Source organism: Triturus cristatus, chromosome 2_2 (genome assembly GCF_964204655.1).
Source record: "Triturus cristatus chromosome 2_2, aTriCri1.1, whole genome shotgun sequence".
NCBI classification, from domain to species: Eukaryota; Metazoa; Chordata; class Amphibia; order Caudata; family Salamandridae; genus Triturus; species Triturus cristatus.
Window position 1 is genome coordinate 1,111,846,766 of NC_140582.1, and position 20,952 is coordinate 1,111,867,717.

The window sequence follows — 20,952 nt, forward strand, 5'->3', positions numbered from 1 at the left end:
TCCACAACTGAAGTATACACCACTTTAATGTCATGTCTTCCACCCCATGGCATGCCAGTGTGTGAGCCTCCCCACCACTTCTTAGTGTGACACTATGCTGTGTGAGGCTGATCTGTGTACAGGAACAATGTGCCACTCAGGACAGTTTCACAATTAGCTATGTTTTATTTTCTTTGCCTATTTTGCAGTCATGGTTGCTCATATGCAGTGCATATGTTTGAGCAGCACAGTCCTCTAGTCATGTTGTTTGCATCTGGGTTTCCCTGAGTTGTTTATCTGTGGGTGATGGGTAAGCTATATGTGTGTTTGCTGAGGTACTGCTACCCTTCCTGAGCGTGATGTTCTCTGTCTGCTGTGATGATTTGTGTTGTGGGAGTTCATGGTGGGGCACTCAAATATGTGTGCTACTGGTTTGGTTGGTGTGCACACACTGCTTGGTGTGCATGCAGTGCTGTCAGTGTATGTTGCCTTGTAGTTGCCTCGTGTGTATCCCCCTTATGTCCAGCTGAATTTGCAATGTGATGAATTGGTATGTGCATCTGTTGTGTTTTTGTTGTGGATGTATGCAGTGTTTGTCACATGCAGCAAGGTGGATTCTTGTTCATGAGCTTGTTTTGAGTGCGCAATGGTGGTTTGTCCTCCTATTTTTGACCTGTCACTTGTCAGGATTGTGCATGTGCATGCTTGTGGTACACTATGACACCATGTTCACTTGATGACTGGTGTGGTGTCTCTGTCTGTGTTAGCTGATTTGTCCCATTGATTCCAGTTAGTGTTAGTGATTGTTTTTTGATGATGCAATAATTGTTTTTTTTGGGGTATGGTGTCTGTGCATTGGTCCTGAGTGACAATGTTGTGTACTCCTGTTCTGTCTAGGGTCACATTGCCTTTCCGCTGTTTGGCTGCACATTTCTGGGTTTGTTGGACTTCTGTGGATGTTGTTTGTGAGCTTTGTGTTTGGCTATTGTTTCTGTGTCAGCATTGGTTCAGGTATCCCTAAGTGTGAGTCTGATATTTGTGGATGCACCAAAGGGAGTGTGATTGGTTGTCAGTGAACTCACAGGACATAAATGTAACCATTATATGTGTTTCTCACAGGTTTTGAGTGTTGCAGGTGTGAGGTGGGTAGAGGAGGGGTATGTGTGAAGGTCCTACTTGTGTTTGACAGGGAGTGTGACAATGAGCCATGTGTGTTGTGCTGATGACATGCACATGTCAAGTAAGTTGACATAGATGTGTGGCTGGTCACTGTATGACTTTAGACACTTCCTATCATTCCTGTGCCTATGTATGGCTTGCGTTGATGTATCCCTGAGTTGTTGCACAGAGGTTTAATTTCACTCACTGTGCCACCCATGTCTGATTTGATGGCCTATTGGGGGTGTGATATGTTCCTTCTTTTGCATGTGATGTGCACATGCTATGTTGCTTGCTCCATGGTTTCCTGCACTGTCCACTTCACTTTTGGTTGGCCCCTTTATTGTCCTCCATTGCTGCTGATTTATGGTATGAGTATGTGGCTGTGTGCCACTGTTAGGTGTTTCTGAGTGACTTGACAGGCAGTGTCGACAGTTCAGTGGATGTTCATATGCAGTGTGAGTCTTCATTTTGTAATTAAACTCAGTTTGCTTCACATGAGTGGAAGGTAGGTGTGAGGAGAAGGGTTGTCCAGCTCCTGTGCTTCTGTGTAGGGTATTCCTCTTCACTCCCACCTTTCCTGTCAATCTCCTTTGTCCTTTCATGTGTGAGGTGCGAGGTCTGGCTACACCTGGCAGATTATTTGTGCAAAAGGGGCACAGGAGGAGCACACAGCATGTGCCCAAATGGGTGTGTGATGCGTAGAGTGGGAAGGGTGAAGGTGGAGCCCTGTGAATCTGGACAGACTGCCCCATGCCAGGGCCTGTCTACTACATTGTGTGCAGGTTTTCCCGCGTCTTGACCGCTGCGGTGAGATGACCGGGACATTGCAGTGATTTTGCGGTTAATGGGTGACCCAGATGTGGAGGGGTGAGTTTTTGACAGGTAGGACATGTGTGGGTACACTGGGGGATATGTTCGTGCCCCCACAGGACAGGAACCGTATGTCAGCACAGGAGTTGTGTGTTGTGTGCGGAGTTGTGTATTTGTGTACCTGCGGCGTTGTCCACGACGGTGTATTATTTGATGGTAGTGGATGAAGTACAGCAGCGGAAAGGCTTGAAGAGCTGGATCCATAGCGGTCAGGACCGGGTGGAGGGGACCGAGAGTCAGGTTTCGCTCTCCGCTGTCGTGCTTCTGCCGTCTCTGGGTGTGTTGATTCTCGACTGCGGTGTGATGGGCTGTTTGCGGCATCATGATTTGTATGGCGGACAGGACGTCATTCCGCACAGTGGTGTGTCCCTATAGGCTCCCTCTGCCACAGTGGCGGGTGCAAATTTCTGGCAGTCCACGTAACTCCACAGCGGATGGGAAATGGGCTATGTTTGCCCATCGTAATATGCCGGGCGCGTGGACCTCTGCTGGAGTGCAGGAAAGGACATTTTCTGCCAGCACCGTGGATGCACCTCTATCTGCCATCCTAATGATCCCCTTAGAATGGATTTGATCTTTTCTCTCAGGCAGAACACAAAGATTAAGACTCCTGCCCTTCCTCTCCGAACCCACAGGGCTCAGATGTGGAGTACCCCAAGGATCCTTCCTTAGCCCAACAAACTTTAACGTCTACATGGCCCCGCTCGCAACCATCATCAGAAAACACAGACTCACCATAGTGACATACGCCAACGACACCCAGCTCATCCTCTCCCTCACCAAGGAACCTGACATCACTAGGCACAGTTTCCAAGAAGGAATGAAGGACATCACTTCCTGGATGATTAGCAGCTGCCTGGAGCTCAACTTGGAAAAAACTGAAGTTCTCATCCTCAGGTGGACCCCCTTGTCATGGGACCACACCTGGTGTCCCCTCACCCTTGGAAAGCTACCGACCCCTACGGACCACGCCCACAACCTCAGCATCATACTGGACTCCTCACTCACCATGAACAGTCAGATCAACGCAGTGTCCTCCACATGCCTCAACACCCTCCACATATACTGCAAGACCTTCAAATGGAACCCCCAACTCCAGGAAGACTGTCACCCATGCACTCATCACCAGCAGACTGGACTACAGAAACGCGCTCTATGCCGGCATCAACAATACATTCCTTCTCAAACTCCAGACCATCCAGAATACTGCAGCCAAACTTGTCCTCAGCTTCCCATGACACAACCACATTACCCAGCACCTCCGCGACCTCCACTGGCTCCCCATCAATAAAAGAATATCCTTCAAACTAGTCACACACACCTACAAAGCCCTCCATAACACCGGACCCCACTACCTCAATGAAAGAATTTCCTTCCACGTCCCCAAAAGAAATCTCCGCTCCACCGACCTAGCCCTAGCCATGGTCCCCTACATCCACAGGACAAGAATGGGTGGCAGATCCTTCTTCTACATCGTGGCCAAGACTTGGAATGAACTCCCCCTCAAAATGAGATGAAGCTGCACCTATTTAGAAATGGACACTGCACCTATTCAGAAATGGACCTCAAGACCTGGCTCTTCAGATGACCACAGAGCTGCCCATACCCACCCCTCAGCACCATTAGACCCTCATGGCTGAGTAGTGTACTCTATAAATCCACGACTGATTGATCAACAAGGTTGTGAATTATCACTGGGCATTAACATGCAGGAATGCACATTCCATCAAACCACAGAGTTTTAGGAATGGGAGAGATTCACCTCCCTGCACAATACTGTCCCTTCGATGTAAAGAAAAGTTAGGAAACCCAAAGGGTTCCTTACTGACCATTTGCCATTTATCAGAGAGAACTCCCTCCTACATGGATGTCTGCTGGCTTTGTTCACACTACGTAGAGGTGAAAGGGCAGCCGGGGTGAGAATAATGACCAGAAACTTGCACCACTAGAGAACAGAGTGGTGGAGCCAAGCTCCAGTGTTGGAGAGGGACAGGAGGGCAGAGCGGTGAGAGGTGGGAGGGTGGAGTGGCGAGAGGGGAGGGAGAGCAGAATGGTGAGAGGGGCAGGAGGGCTGAGCTCCAGTGTTGGACAGGGATGGCAGGTCAGAGTGGTGAGATAGATACTGAAACAGCAGTCAGGATTAAAAGAGGGCTAGGAAAAGCAACAGGGAGAGATGGAATGTACAGGGTGGACAATGAGAGAGAATAGAGGCAGTCGGGGTAGGACAGAGCACGCAGGGGGTACAGAGCAAACACTGAACTCACACACAGGATAGAGCGCGGCTGCAGAGTGCATGCAAGGGGTACAGAACATGTGCACAGAGGATTTAAAGCACACACAGGGGAGGAGAGCTTTCATTGTTGGATTAATGGTAATCTAAAATTAGCAGAATATTCACCTCATTAAGCACTGAATGACGAGAAGGCTGCCAAGTAACAGCTCCCATTGGTTTCTGATTGAGCTGCCAGAGTGAAACCTCAGCTTTGTACAGTGAACTGCCCCACTAAACTCCGCTATGCTATGCAGGAGGCACAGATTGTGTAGAATTCCATGCTCCAAGTGGAGTGTAACGTGAATAAAACTTTCCAAGCTCTGCCTGCGGAGTGAAGTTCACTGCCCACTCTTAATTTTTACCAAAAATTGTCCAATCTTCTCCATACTTCTGGATTTCCTTCCTAAATGCCCTTTTGAGAGTCCAAAGGGTGTGAGAAGTTCTGGCTGTTGGGACTATGTTTACCACAAGTCACCTGGTCAACTCCTGAAAAATCCACTGGACGTACTCCAGGTCGGGTACTTCTTGGTGGAGATGGTGCTAGTGGGCTCTGGGAACTTGTTGATGTCAGGAAGTCAACTCCTTCTTCCTTCTGAAGCCAGGAAAAGTCCTTAGGTATGTAGTTCTAGAGTGTGCAACAGGTACAGTCCTTTAGAGTGCAATCCCTTGGGTGCAGATCAGGGTTCCAGCAGGACAGTCCTTCTCCTCCTTGTTGTTTCAGGCAGGGGAGCTGAGTTGCCATGCAGCTCTCCCATATTTACTCAGTGTTTATGGGCATCAAACAGGGGGCACCCCTGACCCATGGGATGCAAGGTGCCACCCTCTGGCATGACCACTTCCTCCAATGTGTAGCAAATTCTTGTACCAGAAAGCACAATTCTTCCAAAATCCAAAATCCAGAAACTCGCTCCTAGAAAATGAGATCCTGCTAAGCCAACCCACTTATGTGGCTAAGATTCCCCAACACTCCCGTACCTGCCCCTTCACTAATCTAATTAGTGGGGCTCCTGTTTGGCTTGTGGTGCAGGATGTGGGGGAACAGGATATGAGCCTGTGCTGAACTAAACTGTCATTCTCCCTTTGAAGACCTGTTTGGCTACTCTACCCCCATATTGCCTTGTGCTCTGCAGCTTGCAATTCTCCTCCTACAGAAAGTCCTTTGTCTCTAATTAGGCCACTTCACACCTCATTAAGACAGCTTAGCTCAGCCTGGAAGAGACTAGCCAATAAGGAGATTGTAGCTGGAAGGCTGGATTTTGGTTTACAGAAAATAAAGTCTTATTTTCTGTGATAGTTATAATAAATCTAACTGTGGCAAGTTGTTGGATTTATTATAACTCTAATTCTTATACTTTGAAATATCTTTTTAGCTAATTGTTTTCAATAGTTATACTTTAATAATGTTTTCCCAAGTTAGCCTGTGGAGCCACTGTGCTACTATGGGAATAAATTGACACTTTTTCCCTCACCAGGGCATATAGTACATCTTTTATACCTGCTTATAGTTACAGAGCACCCTACCCCTTGGGCACCAAGGGGAGACCTTATATGTGATGTATATGTAAAAATAAGGTTGTTCGAGATTTTGAAGTACCTTTAATTCCAAAGTTGGATTTACATATAATTTTAATGTAAAGGCAGACTGAAAGGCAGGGCTGCCTTTAAAATGACAGCACGCAACACAGTAGCGCACATTTAAGTGCATTAAGTCTACTGGGCCTCTAACCCTACCTGCTCTATTATATACTAGGGAGTTACAGCTAGGCTGTCAGTACCAATTGTAATTAACCCTAATTACCACAAACCTTATAATCAAGCCACTGGCCCTGGTTCTAGTAAGCAGAGCCCAGGTCACAGTTGGAGTCAGTAACCACCAGTTTCAATCAAACAATGGGGTGATTGGGGCAAAAAGGATGGCTTTCTCACAGGTGTTTCAAATTGCTTATGGATTTGTCGGCACAGAAATCAATGAATTTGTCAAAGTTTCTCTATGGGTTATTTCAAACTGCACTAACACAATTATTTGCAGGTTATTAAGAGGCAAATTATGTTTTGCTCATTAATCAGCAATTGTGAAAGGCTGGCTTAGTATATGATGTACACTTATGTAAGTGGACACCTTGCACTGATCCAGACAACCCTTATGGTGATTTTAGTGATCTTAGACAACCTTAAAAAGCTCTTGAAGTGGTAGCTGTGGAGATCAGCCTTCAGACTTAGTCCAGAAGGAGTGTAAGGCAGTTTGTTTTACCAGACCATACTGTTATGAGTATTGAGTAAGTGGAAAAGAACCACACAGTGTATTTATAAAGATATGTATTTATTATAAGATACTCACAAACATATACAGATATCTCCTAGCCGTAGATAAACACAATGCACACAATACTTTATGATAGAAACAGGTAAGTAGCACAGAATACACATTGGTCACCAGGGGGAGGCCAAACATATACTAAATAGTGGCATGTGAACCAAGACTTGAGTCAAGACTATACCTAGAAGATGTAGTAGTGTCGGAGACCTAAGGAACCAACCAAGGTAAGTAACCAGGAGCCCCACGGAGGCTGTGTGCAGAGTGTGTAACACGACCGCATGATCAATACAAGTCAATGGGTAAGTCGCAGTTGCAATTTTAAAGAAACAGAATCCTTCCCAGCGGACCTTGAAGAAACCCCATGGAAGACAAGTGGTTGGATAGCCACCCCACCTGTGGATATCTCAGGAACAAGGATACCTGCACCAAGGGAAGCTGGGTGCATAGGTGTGAAGTGGTGTCGGAAACCGTTGTCGAACTCAGTGGGAGACTTCAGAAAGATGTTGCTGCTGGAGAAGGTGAAAGTATCCAATAGAACCTAAAGGTGGATTCAAGATGTGAAGAACCTGCAAGCAGAGGCGTCAGAGTCTATGCCACTCAGGTCTGACCTGCAGGCACAGAAGTTGAATGCCCACCGATGTTGGGTGTTGCAGGAGAGCTGACGGTGACTTTGAAATTGCAGCTGTGTGGACCATGCGATGCAGTGGAACACCAGGAGCCGTACACGAGCTGTCCAATGTCGGATGGTGAGAGTTGAAAGATCGGCGTCTGTCAGAAGCACCAACAATCCTTGGCAACTGCAACCAATAAAGGAGTAAAAGAAGGTGTAATGTCAGAACCAGCAAGGCCCGGGAGACTCACCACAAGCAGAGGAGTCAGGGCGGACCCTGAGCAATCAGCCCAAAGAATTCAAAATGTGACCCTCAACAGGACCCACAGGCCGGGGGCACTGGAGTCGCAAGAGGACCTCAAGCAGCTACCAAAGAAGCATGCCCACACTGCAAGCAATGTGGTGTGGTCAAAGATTCTGGTCACTGAAAATGTTTGAGGTTGGAGCTACATGGAGCCCAAAGATCTTGATGGAAGGAAGCCAACAAGCCTTTTCAACTGCAAGTCGACACAGTGCACAGGGGTTTGGTTCCTGCGGCTCCGACGATGGACACTGGCCTAAAACTTGGTGAGAGGACAGGGCAGGCCTTGAGGGATGTGAAGAACCACCACGTTTGTGGCTGAGCACTTCGGTGTCCATGGAAGCCCTAGAATCAGCAGACCAGTCAGCTTAGTTGCAGTGCCTGCAGATGCAGGGAAGTAACTCCTTCACTTCAATGGAGATCCCTTCAGGTGTCTTGGATGACCAGAGGCCTTGGAAGGTTCCTGTATGGAACACAGGCATGGACATTGCAGCAGATGAGCAGAGCGAAGAGATCAGGAGCAGCAGGAGTCTTCCCGGTTGCAGCCTTGATGCCCAGTGCAAAGTCCAGAGTGCCCAGATGGTCAAAGTTTAAGTGGTGTCTGAATGGGATCCTGTCCTACAACGAATCTAGGGACCCACCCTCAGGTAAGCCCTTAAATACCCTAAGGAAAGGGCTGGGACAAACTAGGAGTCCCCCCCTAAGCAGGGCTGGACAAGGAGGAGGCTACTTCCCTGACCTTTGTCCAGTTTCATGCCAAATCGGGAGGCAATGGCTCCCTGAACTGGTTTGAACTGGACTATGCATGGAGGGCACCAAATGTGCCCTGCACGCAGACTATGTGGCGCTGATAAGCACTCCCACCCTGTTCCAATACACTAAACCCTGTCTGGAAGGTGGTCACACCTCCCTATGACAGGGAGCCTATTGTTCTGCCTTCCTCCTGCTTGAGCTTGGCTCAACAGCAGGAGGGCAGTATCGTGTCTCTGGTTGGCAGCAGCCATGTTGCGCTGTCTGGGTCTAGAAGACTGGTACCTGGAGCACTGAGGGTCTAATGGAGGGCCTTTACAGTGCTTGGAATCATACGTCCCACACACCGATTACAGTGCGGGGGTATGATTTCAACATGTTTGATACCAAACATGACAGGGTTCATTACAGCCAATTTCAATATATGTTATATAGCTGTCTCACTTACAACCCAGTAGAATGGACTCTGAAGGCTGTAGGGGTGTCCTGCTCATGCAGGGGCACCCTCACACTTAGAACCGAGCACCCTGCCTTCAGGATTGAAAAGGCCTGCTGAAGCGGTGACTTATAGGTTTTAAGTGCAGTGACCCTAGATATCCGGAAACCTAGTGGAAGAGGTGTGGCGCAGCAGCCAGGGTGCCTGCCTCCGGACTATGGGGTTCATGGTTCGATCCCTGGTGCTGGCGGCAGGTTAGCCCAGCACCATGTGACTTTCTGAGGGCCTCCAGTGCCGGGACACCCCTTCGTAGGTAGCTGTGCACTTTACAAGTACTGGTATTCCATTTCATTATATCTTTCGTAAGTTGTGCTAGCACCAGCTTACAAAGGCTGCAATGGCAAGCTTGTAGTGATAGTTTGAATGGTCTCTCATAGGTGACATAATATTGCTTAAGCCTATGGGGGACCCCTGGGTAACCTATGCCCTGGGTACTTCAGTACCATATACTAGGGACTTATAAGAGTACCCCAGTATCCAATATGGGATGTACCTAAGTATTTTCCATAACAATTTAGGGGAGAAAGCAGAGAGTCTGGGGTCCTGACCAGTCAGAAACAGCATTACATCAAACAAAAAATGGGAGTAACTCAAGAAGCAGATCCTACTTTCCCACAGCAATGCCACTTTATAGGTTTTGGCATCAACGGAGTACTTTCTATGAGTACAATTATTTTTCTAAAGTACAAAAGACCCTGCAGGTAATGTATCAACTATGGTGGTTCAGTGGCAGAAGAGATGAATTTAGGAGAAAGCGAGCAGTTAGGAGGAGGCAAAATAGAAGAAACAATCATTTATGAGGAGGCAAAAAGGAAAACAATTAGCAGTTAGGAGGTCAAAATGGAAGAAACAAGCAGTTAGGAGGAGGCAAAAAAATTTCAAAAAGAGCAGTTAGGAGGAGACCAGATAGAGGTGCCGATTACGATCCTGGAAAAACCAGGTACGAACCGTCGGACGGAGCATATTCTCCGTCCGACGCGTACCCGGTCGGAACAAAATACAAACATGGAAGTACGATTCGCACGGAAATACTATTTCCGTACGATTCGCACAAAACACCGACCGACGAAAATATACACACAAATGTGGTCCGGGAAAGCGCCGACGTGACGTCGGGACGCACGCAGCCTGCCTTTCACGAACCAGGAAGTACGATTCGCACCGACGTCATCCCGCACGGAGAATATTTTCCGGCAGCCAAAAACTGCAGGGAAATGAGGACGACGCGAACAAGGAGTACCTGCATGCGACGGACAGACATGGACCCGAACCTACGTGTCATCCCGGCCCTCATAGCAGTCGACCTCCTCTACAGGTTCCGACGCAGACGCCGCAGAAGGTCAGAACAACAAAGGGAGGGGGGAGAGGGGGGTGGGGGGCAGGAGCAGGGGCAGGCCACAAAACCCCCACCCAAGTCACACAGCACACATGCCCTGGACATACCTGACCCCCAGGCCCTGGTCACTACGAGGGGGTGGGGCGTGTCCAGCAAAGCCAGCGTCCGCCACAACGGAAGTGGTTGACGACGCGAACCGGTAACACAACAATACAGGTATGTCCCGTACCCACGCCTTAAGAGCGTGGGTACAAGTCGTACCACGCCCACACCTACATCACCCCAACAATGGCGGGACGGCTCATACCCACGTGGCAAAGGCCTGGGTACGGCCCGCACAAGCATTCCACAGCGTGGGTACGGACCGTACCCCCACCCGCGTATGCATGGAGCGTACCCCCCACCCCAACAGTGTACGTACAGACCGTAACACCACCCCCGTATGTATGGAGCGTACCCCCCACCCCAACAGTGTACGATCGGACCGTAACACCACCCCCGTATGTATGGAGCGTACCCCCCACCCCAACAGTGTACGTACAGACCATAACACCACCCCCGTATGTATGGAGCGTACCCCCCACCCCAACAGTGTACGTACGGACCATAACACCACCCCCGTATGTATGGAGCGTACCCCCCACCCCAACAGTGTACGTACGGACCGTAACACCACCCCTGTATGTATGGAGAGTACCCCCCACCCCAACAGTGTACGTACGGACCGTAACACCACCCCCGTATGTATGGAGCATACCCCCCACCCCAACAGTGTACGTACGGACCGTAACACCACCCCCATATGTATGGAGCGTACCCCCCACCCCAAAAGTGTACGTACGGACTGTAACACCACCCCCGTATGTATGGAGCGTACCCCCCACCCCAACAGTGTACGTACGGACCGTACCTCCACCCGCGTATGCATGGAGCGAACCCACACCCGTGTATGTCCTAAACGTACATATCGTGATATAGGAGGGTTGGGTGCAGAGTCCTCCCAGCAGTGCCCGGACATAAGAGGGGTGGGTGCAGATTCCTCCCAGCAGTGCCCAGACACAGGAGGGGTGGGTGCAGATTCCTCCCAGCAGTGCCCAGACACAGGAGGGGTGGGTGCAGATTCCTCCCAGCAGTGCCCAGACACAGGAGGGGTGGGTGCAGATTCCTCCCAGCAGTGCCCAGACACAGGAGGGGTGGGTGCAGAGTCCTCCCAGCAGTGCCCAGACGCAGGAGGGGTGGGTGCAGATTCCTCCCAGCAGTGCCCAGATGCAGGAGGGGTGGGTGCAGAGTCCTCCCAGCAGTGCCCAGATACAGGAGGGGTGGGTGCCTAACACTTCCAGCAGTGCCCGGACATAAGAGGGGTGGGTGCAGATTCCTACCAGCAGTGCCCAGACACAGGAGGGGTGGGTGCAGATTCCTCCCAGCAGTACCCAGACACAGGAGGGGTGGGTGCAGAGTCCACCCAGCAGTGCCCAGACGCAGGAGGGGTGGGTGCAGATTCCTCCCAGCAGTGCCCAGACACAGGAGGGGTGGGTGCCTAACACTTCCAGCAGTGCCCGGACATAAGAGGGGTGGGTGCAGATTCCTCCCAGCAGTGCCCAGACACAGGAGGGGTGGGTGCAGATTCCTCCCAGCAGTGCCTAGACACAGGAGGGGTGGGTGCAGATTCCTCCCAGCAGTGCCCAGACACAGGAGGGGTGGGTGCAGATTCCTCCCAGCAGTGCCCAGACACAGGAGGGGTGGGTGCAGAGTCCTCCCAGCAGTGCCCAGACGCAGGAGGGGTGGGTGCAGAGTCCTCCCAGCAGTGCCCAGACACAGGAGGGGTGGGTGCCTAACACTTCCAGCAGTGCCCGGACATAAGAGGGGTGGATGCAGATTCCTCCCAGCAGTGCCCACACATAGGAGGGGTGGGTGCAGAGTCCTCCCAGCAGTGCCCAGACACAGGAGGGGTGGATGCCTAACACTTCCAGCAGTGCCCAGACATAAGAGGAGTGGGTGCAGATTCCTCCCAGCAGTGCCCAGACACAGGAGGGGTGGGTGCAGATTCCTCCCAGCAGTGCCCAAACACAGGAGGGGTGGGTGCAGAGTCCCCCCAGCAGTGCCCAGACGCAGGAGGGGTGGGTGCAGATTCCTCCCAGCAGTGCCCAGACACAGGAGGGGTGGGTGCAGATTTCTCCCAGCAGTGCCCAGACACAGGAGGGGTGGGTGCCTAACACTTCCAGCAGTGCCCGGACATAAGAGGGGTGGGTGCAGATTCCTCCCAGCAGTGTCCAGACACAGGAGGGGTGGGTGCAGATTCCTCCCAGCAGTGCCCAGACACAGGAGGGGTGGGTGCAGAGTCCCCCCAGCAGTGCCCAGACGCAGGAGGGGTGGGTGCAGATTTCTCCCAGCAGTGCCCAGACACAGGAGGGGTGGGTGCCTAACACTTCCAGCAGTGCCCGGACATAAGAGGGGTGGGTGCAGATTCCTCCCAGCAGTGTCCAGACACAGGAGGGGTGGGTGCAGATTCCTCCCAGCAGTGCCCAGACACAGGAGGGGTGGGTGCAGAGTCCCCCCAGCAGTGCCCAGACGCAGGAGGGGTGGGTGCAGATTCCTCCCAGCAGTGCCCAGACACAGGAGGGGTGGGTGCCTAACACTTCCAGCAGTGCCCGGACATAAGAGGGGTGGGTGCAGATTCCTCCCAGCAGTGCCCAGACACAGGAGGGGTGGGTGCAGAATCCTCCCAGCAGTGCCCAGACGCAGGAGGGGTGGGTGCAGATTCCTCCCAGCAGTGCCCAGACACAGGAGGGGTGGGTGCCTAACACTTTCAGCATTGCCCGGACATAAGAGGGGTGGGTGCAGATTCCTCCCAGCAGTGCCCAGACACAGGAGGGGTGGGTGCAGATTCCTCCCAGCAGTGCCCAGACACAGGAGGGTAGGTGCAGAGTCCTCCCAGCAGTGCCCAGACGCAGGAGGGCTGGGTGCAGATTCCTCCCAGCAGTGCCCAGACACAGGAGGGGTGGGTGCCTAACATTTCCAGCAGTGCCCGGACATAAGAGGGGTGGGTGCAGATTCCTCCCAGCAGTGCCCAGACACAGGAGGGGTGGGTGCAGATTCCTCCCAGCAGTGCCCAGACACAGGAGGGTGGGTGCAGAGTCCTCCCAGCAGTGCCCAGACGCAGGAGGGGTGGGTGCAGATTCCTCCCAGCAGTGCCCAGACACAGGAGGGGTGGGTGCAGATTCCTCCCAGCAGTGCCCAGACACAGGAGGGGTGGGTGCAGAGTCCTCCCAGCAGTGCCCAGACGCAGGAGGGGTGGGTGCAGAGTCCTCCCAGCAGTGCCCAGACACAGGAGGGGTGGGTGCAGAGTCCTCCCAGCAGTGCCCAGACGCAGGAGGGGTGGGTGCAGAGTCCTCCCAGCAGTGCCCAGACACAGGAGGGGTGGGTGCCTTACACTTCCAGCAGTGCCCGGACATAAGAGGGGTGGGTGCAGATTCCTCCCAGCAGTGCCCACACAAAGGAGGGGTGGGTGCAGAGTCCTCCCAGCAGCACCCAGACACAGGAGGGGTGGGTGCAGAGGCCTACCAGCAGTGCCCAGACGCAGGAGGGGTGGGTGCAGATTCCTCCCAGCAGTGCCCAGACACAGGAGGGGTGGGTGCCTAACCCTTCCAGCAGTGGCCGGACATAAGAGGGGTGGGTGCAGATTCCTCCCAGCAGTGCCCAGACACAGGAGGGGTGGGTGCCTAACACTAACAGCAGTGCCCTTGGAAAGAAAAGGGTGGAGTACCCACAGATCCAATGGCCATAAATGTCAGTCAGGTGCACAAAGACCCTGCAGTACATGTACCACATGTGTGCGAGGCTGGGAGTATACACATGCATAGCGCCGAAAAGAAAACATGTCCACATGAACTCATGTCAACAGTCTACCTACACAAGTACAGTGACCACCAAGGACGCCACGAATGATGCAGGTGGAGACATCGCTCAGAATGCATGGCCAAAGTCTAACGAGTCCGTCACACACCCAGCCAATGTAGACACAGCTCAGCACCACATATTGGAATGACCCTGCAGGGAAGATGTCAGGTTACACAGAGGAAGGAACACACCTTGGGACGATGTCACAATGCAGTAACTGCTTACATGAACAAAGTTATTTAGCCAATAGCTTGTGATGGCACACAGATACCAGGGTCCACCCTATGACCAGCACAAGACTCCAATTCCCACACACCCAACACATTATCACCACCCAAAATGATGGGGCAGGTCCACCAACAGCAATACCAGAGAAACAGTAGTGTTCCATATAAAAAAAAAAAATGCTTTATTCAGCAGGATCTAACTAATAATCATATAAATGTCAATATATACAAGGCCCGTAGGGCAGTCCATGACTCCAATCTGGAAGGGGGACACAGTGGGACGCGTGTCCCCTAGCTTGCCTGCACAGTCAGACTCCTTTGTCTTCCAGAGGGGGGGGCATCATGTGGGGGGGAAGGACCAGGCACCGCAGGGACATGAGGGCGAAGGGTAGGCGTCGTGGGTGCAGGGACGGAGGACTCCACCACAGGGGGTGGGGCAGCGCCAAAGGTGGAGGTCAGGATGGTGCTGAACACCTTAGCAAGGTCCCCCAGCATATCTCCTGCACCCGAAGGAACCACAGGCCCCAAGGAGGGGGGGGTCGGAGGGATGGGTCGCAGCGCCACTGGGGGAGGGTGTGGACAGGGGGGGGCCTTAACTCCCCTGCCGGTGTCCTGCCTCCACCGCTTGCGGGGTGGTGCCACACTGGGGCTGATGGACAGACTGGGCAGGACTGACTCTTTATCCGACTCTTGGCCAGGAGAGCTGAGGGGAGGGGATTTGGAGGGAGTGGATTTTGTGGAATGCGGACTCCCACTCTTGCTGCGTGTCTTACATTTGCCCCCCGACCCAGTGGGTGTGCCTACTTCACCCTGTGTGTGCATGCCAGGAGGTGTGCGTTTGACCTTCCCTGCTGGTGTGGTGCCTGTGTCTGTTGTGGTGGGTGCATGCTGATGTCTGGGTGTACGTGGGACAGGCATGGGAGTGGGAAGTGTGGATGGGTCAGGGGTAGGGGGTTGGACGAAGCGCTGCAGGAGACCCACTGCTGCAGTCAGTGTCGAGTCAATGGACCTCAGCAAGTTGCGTTGGTCAGCCTGCGATGAGAAAATGCCCTCCAAGTATGCCTCCATGTTGTTTAGCACTTGGCTGTGGCCATGAAGGACATTAAGCATCGCAGCCTGACCAACCTGCAACTGCCGCTGGATGTCCACAGACTCGGCATTGGCGGCAGCAGTGGAGACAGGGGCAGGGGGTGCGGTGCCTGGCAGGAAGGAGACATGTGGTGACCGGGAACGCTGGGAAGGGACACGAGCAAGTGGGAGGCGGCTGATGGCAATGGAGGGGGCAGGGAGAGATGTTGTGCCGCTGTCAGCTGGTGATGCAGCCTCCGCCCACTCGGAGAGCTCAGCCTCGGACCCGTCAGCTTCATATCCTGTGGTGGCACTGGACAGGTCCTCCGCCTCACTCCCCTCCGCCTCAGTTCCACTCGATGTGCCAGCCAAGATGTCACTGCTGGCACTGGTGCTCGGTCCCTCCGCACGGTCTGTGCTGATGTCTCCATCCGTGTCCCCCGACGATGCTGTAGGCAAGGTGAAGAGACAGGAATTAATCATACACCTGTATACATATGTCACATGAGTCCAATCTACATAGGTTACAGTGCATAGCCTGAAAAGAAAGATGAGTAACATCTACAATACAAGGTACATATGTAGGCACTGCAACACACAGTTGGTTGACCCACCATGCCACTGAAAAACTATGGAGAGCATGACACAATTGCAAATGACATGAAATGGATTTTGACAGAGGAGCCAGGCTCTGGGGACAATCCAGCACTGCATCTGCACCACACAGCGTTGCCGAAAATAGGGATGAGCAGGGACCATATCCATGAACTTGAGGCACATGCTGCATAGGTAATACTGAAAACATGCCCACCATGACTGGCTCACTGCACCTTGAGTGTATGTCCAGACAAACATCACACACTGGCCAGACCTAGCAAGGAGATTTCAGGTTTTGACATGTAGGCCTTGCCCGCACCAACCACCCCCTACATGAGACAATTTGTTGGGACACAGGAAGCACTTACATCTCTTAGTCTGGGTGAAATACACATGAGCTGGAAAAATGCAAGATCGGACACAAAATACCCAAGGTGCGCCTGTCCATAGTGATACGCTCACTATCACTATGGGTGTGCTCGCGTATGCGTACCCATAGTGATACGGACCGTACACACGCGCGTACGCTCACTATCACTATGGGTGTGCTCGCGTATGCGTACCCATAGTGAAACGGACCGTACACACGAGCGTACGCTCACTATCACTATGGGTGTGCTCGCGTATGCATACCCATAGTGATACGGACCGTACACACGCCTGTACGCTCACTATCACTATGGGTAGGCCTACGGCAGCACTCCCATAGAGATAGGGAACGTACACACGCCCTCAGAGCGAATGTACGGTGCCTTTCACACATAACAGTGGTGACAGGCAGCACACAGGAAGGAATAGAGCTGACATACTTGTCCATGGATGGACATCAAGGCATTGTCTGGGCAGTACTACATGTGTGGGGCACAGGTGTGAAAGGCTGTGATGTGGCACATTACTCCTGAGTTGTGAAGGCAATAGATGTATGATGAGATGTGTACAGATGAGATGTGTACAGATGTTATGTGTGACGGTGCAATATGTGCCAGACATGTCCTTAACTCCTTTGACATGTGTGCATGTCGTACTGCACACTTGGGATGAGCGTCACTGGCATGGCACTGTGAACAACACACGCAAGTGTCCCCTGATGCCCGCTACAGGGGTTACCACACCAGACATGTGACTTCCCACGGTGCACGATGTGTCTATGTCATGTATGTGTGGTGTGTTCACATTAGCTTGATGTTGGTGTTCCCTCAAAAGCATCTGCTGTTGCAGCAACCAACATGTGTCTGTGTGTAGATGGCCATGGCACACTGTTACTCACACCAGGCCACATGTGGTATCGGATGTAAGGTGTGTATGTATGCATGGGACACGGAGTAGCGTAACAAGGACCTGTCTGCATCCTCTCAATGTATGTGTGGGCAGTCATGACATGTACACCTTCATGGCAAGGTGTATGGGCTTTCCTAGTGTAATGTCAGGTGACCTGTGGCTCTAGTGTTCTGCTACCTGTCTCTGCAATCAACATCCTACTTCTGCTGATATGTTGATGTATGTCACTCCTGTGTTGCATCTGGCTGTTCACTTACACTGGGACACAGCTATTCCCATGCCATGGGATGTGGAGGTTCACAATCTCCGTGTGTAGCTGGGTCTTGGTAGGAGTGTCACCTGGCAGCCATACGTGTCCAGGGCATGTAGCACATACCTGACTCCTTATGTAGCATATGTGTATTGACAGATTAACATGTGCTCAGCACATAAACATTGTTGTTGTAGTGCACTCACTCTTCCTTGTCACTTCCAAATTACTGCAGAGCGCCGCCTATTCCCCGACCAATTCCGGACTTGGCTGACATGCGGGAAAATGACTGTATACGCTGCTACCGCTTCCCACAACCGTTGATTGAGGAGTTGACGGCAAGGCTGGCACCACACCTGCAACCGCTGCACAGGTATCCTACGGCACTGACACCCAAGCTGAAGGTAATGGCAGCCCTACATTTTCTTGCCACGGGTACCTTTCAATATACCATAGCTCATGTTGGTGGAATGTCCCAGAGCATGTTCAGCCGTGTGCTGCATGATTTCTTAGAGGCCATGTTGCTTCACCTGGATGAGTTCATCCATTTCCCAACTCCTGAACAGTTGACTGGGGTCAAGCGTGGATTCTATGCCCTGGGAGGGATGCCCCATGTCATTGGGTCCATAGATGGGACACATGTGGCTTTGGTACCACCACAGGCACAGGAGGTAGCATACAGGAATCGCAAACACTACCACTCCATCAATGCCCTTGTGGTGTGTCTGTCCAACATGGTGATTTCACATGTATGTGCTCGTTTTCCAGGATAAGCACATGATGCCTACATCATGAGGCGTAGCAGGGTGCCTGAAATGATGACGTAGCTGCGCAATGAACGAGCATGTGTTGTTGGTGGGTACACTCTGTCTGTCCTGTATTTTGCGTACACTTCCAGCATGACCGCTTCTCCTGTCCTACTTATGTCCATGTGGTTTCCATGTAGGGGACGCTGGCTATCCCAACATGCCATGGCTGATCACACCTCTCCGCAACCCCAGCACGCCGGCCCAGCTCCGCTACAACACCGCCCATGGCCGGACAAGGCGAGTGATAGAGAGGACATTTGGCCTCCTGAAGAGCCGATTCAGGTGCCTACACAAGACCGGCGGCGCCCTCCCATATGCCCCGGCGAAGGACGGCAAAATCTTCATGGTCTGCTGCATGCTGCACAACATGGCAGTTGAGAAAGCTGTGCCACTCATCCTGGATCAAGATGATCAGGACCATCCACCCGTGGAGGACGAAGGGCTTGGCAATGGGGCTAGTGATGTGGAGGATGTGGTTCCGCAAGAGGACATGCGGAGTCGGCTCATACGCAACTTCTTTGCTTAGTGGTGAGTACCAGTGTCTGAGTGTGCACGCATTGGTCCCCGTGTGGCATGTGTTGCGATGTGTGTGTCCATCTGCATGTATGCCACGTGAGTCAGAGGTGTGTGTGGATGTGTCACTCGAGTGATGGTGCCAGAGATGAGTGTATTTCCACAGTCATAATTGTGACCTGCATGTTGTCATCCTTACATGTGTCGAGTACATGCACATGCAAGTGGCTGTGCTTTTTGTGGCTGACTTCTTGTGTGTCTCTCCTCCCCAGGTACTTGCGCATGCCGTCTGCTGGTTGCATTGTTGTGGCACTGCTATTCCTCATGGACACGTCATTGTGTGCTGACTCAATGTTACACGCACGGACAAGTTTGGAAGTCTCCTTAGGGTAAGGGATGCATCAGGGGTGTATTGGGTATGGCAGTTGTTTACGATGTGTGCACACTGCCCCTGTCGACGCTTGACATGGTGTGGGACTTCCACATCAGAGGATCAATGGTGTATGACAGCCTCTCCGTGAGCAGCAGGGGGTGTTTAGCTGTTACCCGACACTTGTGTGCCAGTTCCATGGCTATCACGCATTTGTGCTGCAGAAGGGGGGTGCCAGTGTTGGACCCACATGTTACTCCACATGACCTGTGTATGTGTACTCCGAGTTGCCTCTGCATTCCGGAATATATGACTAATAAAGGTGTCCCTATGCCTCCAAGGTGCCTCTTCTCAGTCAATGCTGGTGTGTTGCCACGGTGCATACGGCATGTCTGGCATGGTTTTCCGTGATAGTGGCTATGTGTCTATGTGTCTATGTGTAGAGTAGCAAGATGCAAGCTGTTTGTGTGGGATTAGACTCTGTATTGTGCATGATGTCCATGACTGTGTGGGTATTGTGACATGTGCCATCCCCATGCATCCAACGTTGGCCAGGCCACCATTCTCTGCATCCACCTGACTCAAGCTTGCAGGACATGGTTCTGCCACCTGTCTACACATACCTGGGTGCCCCCCAGGACACTCCACATGATCCCTGACCTCTGCGCATGACTGTTGCTGTACTCATTATGTCTGTCGGCACGGTTGTGCGGCCACCCCCTCAGCTGGTTGGGCCCATCACGGGTGTGTATGGTGCTCCATGTCTGTCTTGCCTAATACATTGTGACCCATGTGTGTCCTGTGCCAGACTCAGGCCCCAGGGTATGGATGGTTGAAGTCATATGAGAACTCAGGCATGGTTAGACTTTACAAGGCACATGTAAGGTAATAATGCAAAATGTAGGCATCATCTCTTTATCGTGTAACTTTTTATTTGTGTTGGGGTATGTGTTGGGGGGGTATGACAAGAGGGGCTTTCCGGGTGTGTGGAATCCAAAGATCACTGGGGGAGTTGGTGTCCTTGCCATTGGAAATCATCAGAGTCCATGCCACAGTCTTTGTCAACATTGGTCAGACAGTGACCAGCAAGTCCATGTGGCAGAGAATGTCTTTTGCTGATGTGCTGCTGTTGGTCCAGTGGGCCAGGTGCCAGGCCAGGTGTCCTGGGAGATGGTGCTGTTGCGCCGACCCTCACGGTCTTTTCCGTGGACGACCCGCCCTCCTGCGGGAACCCTCAGAAGCAGGCCGTGACGATGTTTGGGATGCTCAGTCGGATGTCTCCTCCTCCTCCTGATCCCTCCCTGTGGGTGGTGATGTTCTTCGCCTGGTGGCACAGGGAGGGTTGCCCATGTTGTCGGCTATCCGACGGAGTGTACGGTGAATTCCCGTGAACACCATCACGAGCTCAGCCTGTCTGTCCTCCATCCGCCCTTGGTGTCGCAGTTGACAGGCATGTTGCTCTGCATGTTGCTGTGCCTGCTGGGTCTTGATCTCCTCGAGGGTCCCCTTCATCTCGTTGAGGGTGGACACAACCTGGCTCATGCCCGTGGTGTCCTGCCGGTATGTGTCCAGGATGTTTCTGACATGGGAATATACCGGTTCCGCAGCCAACTGGTCAGGCTCACGCCTCCGCCGTCCTCCACTCCCACCACCACTGCCCACTTGCACCTGGCCTGCCCTTGTGGGCACATCGGGTCTCCGGGACCCCTGAGGGGTGGCATTAGCGTTGTCGCCTGCCTCCTCCTGGGTGCCCGGTACACTGTGTCCCTCCTGGTCAGCCTGGCTGCGTTGTGGTGGTGGGGCAGGGATCCTGGATGTCTCCTGATATGTGGCAGGAGTGGGGGTGGTGGT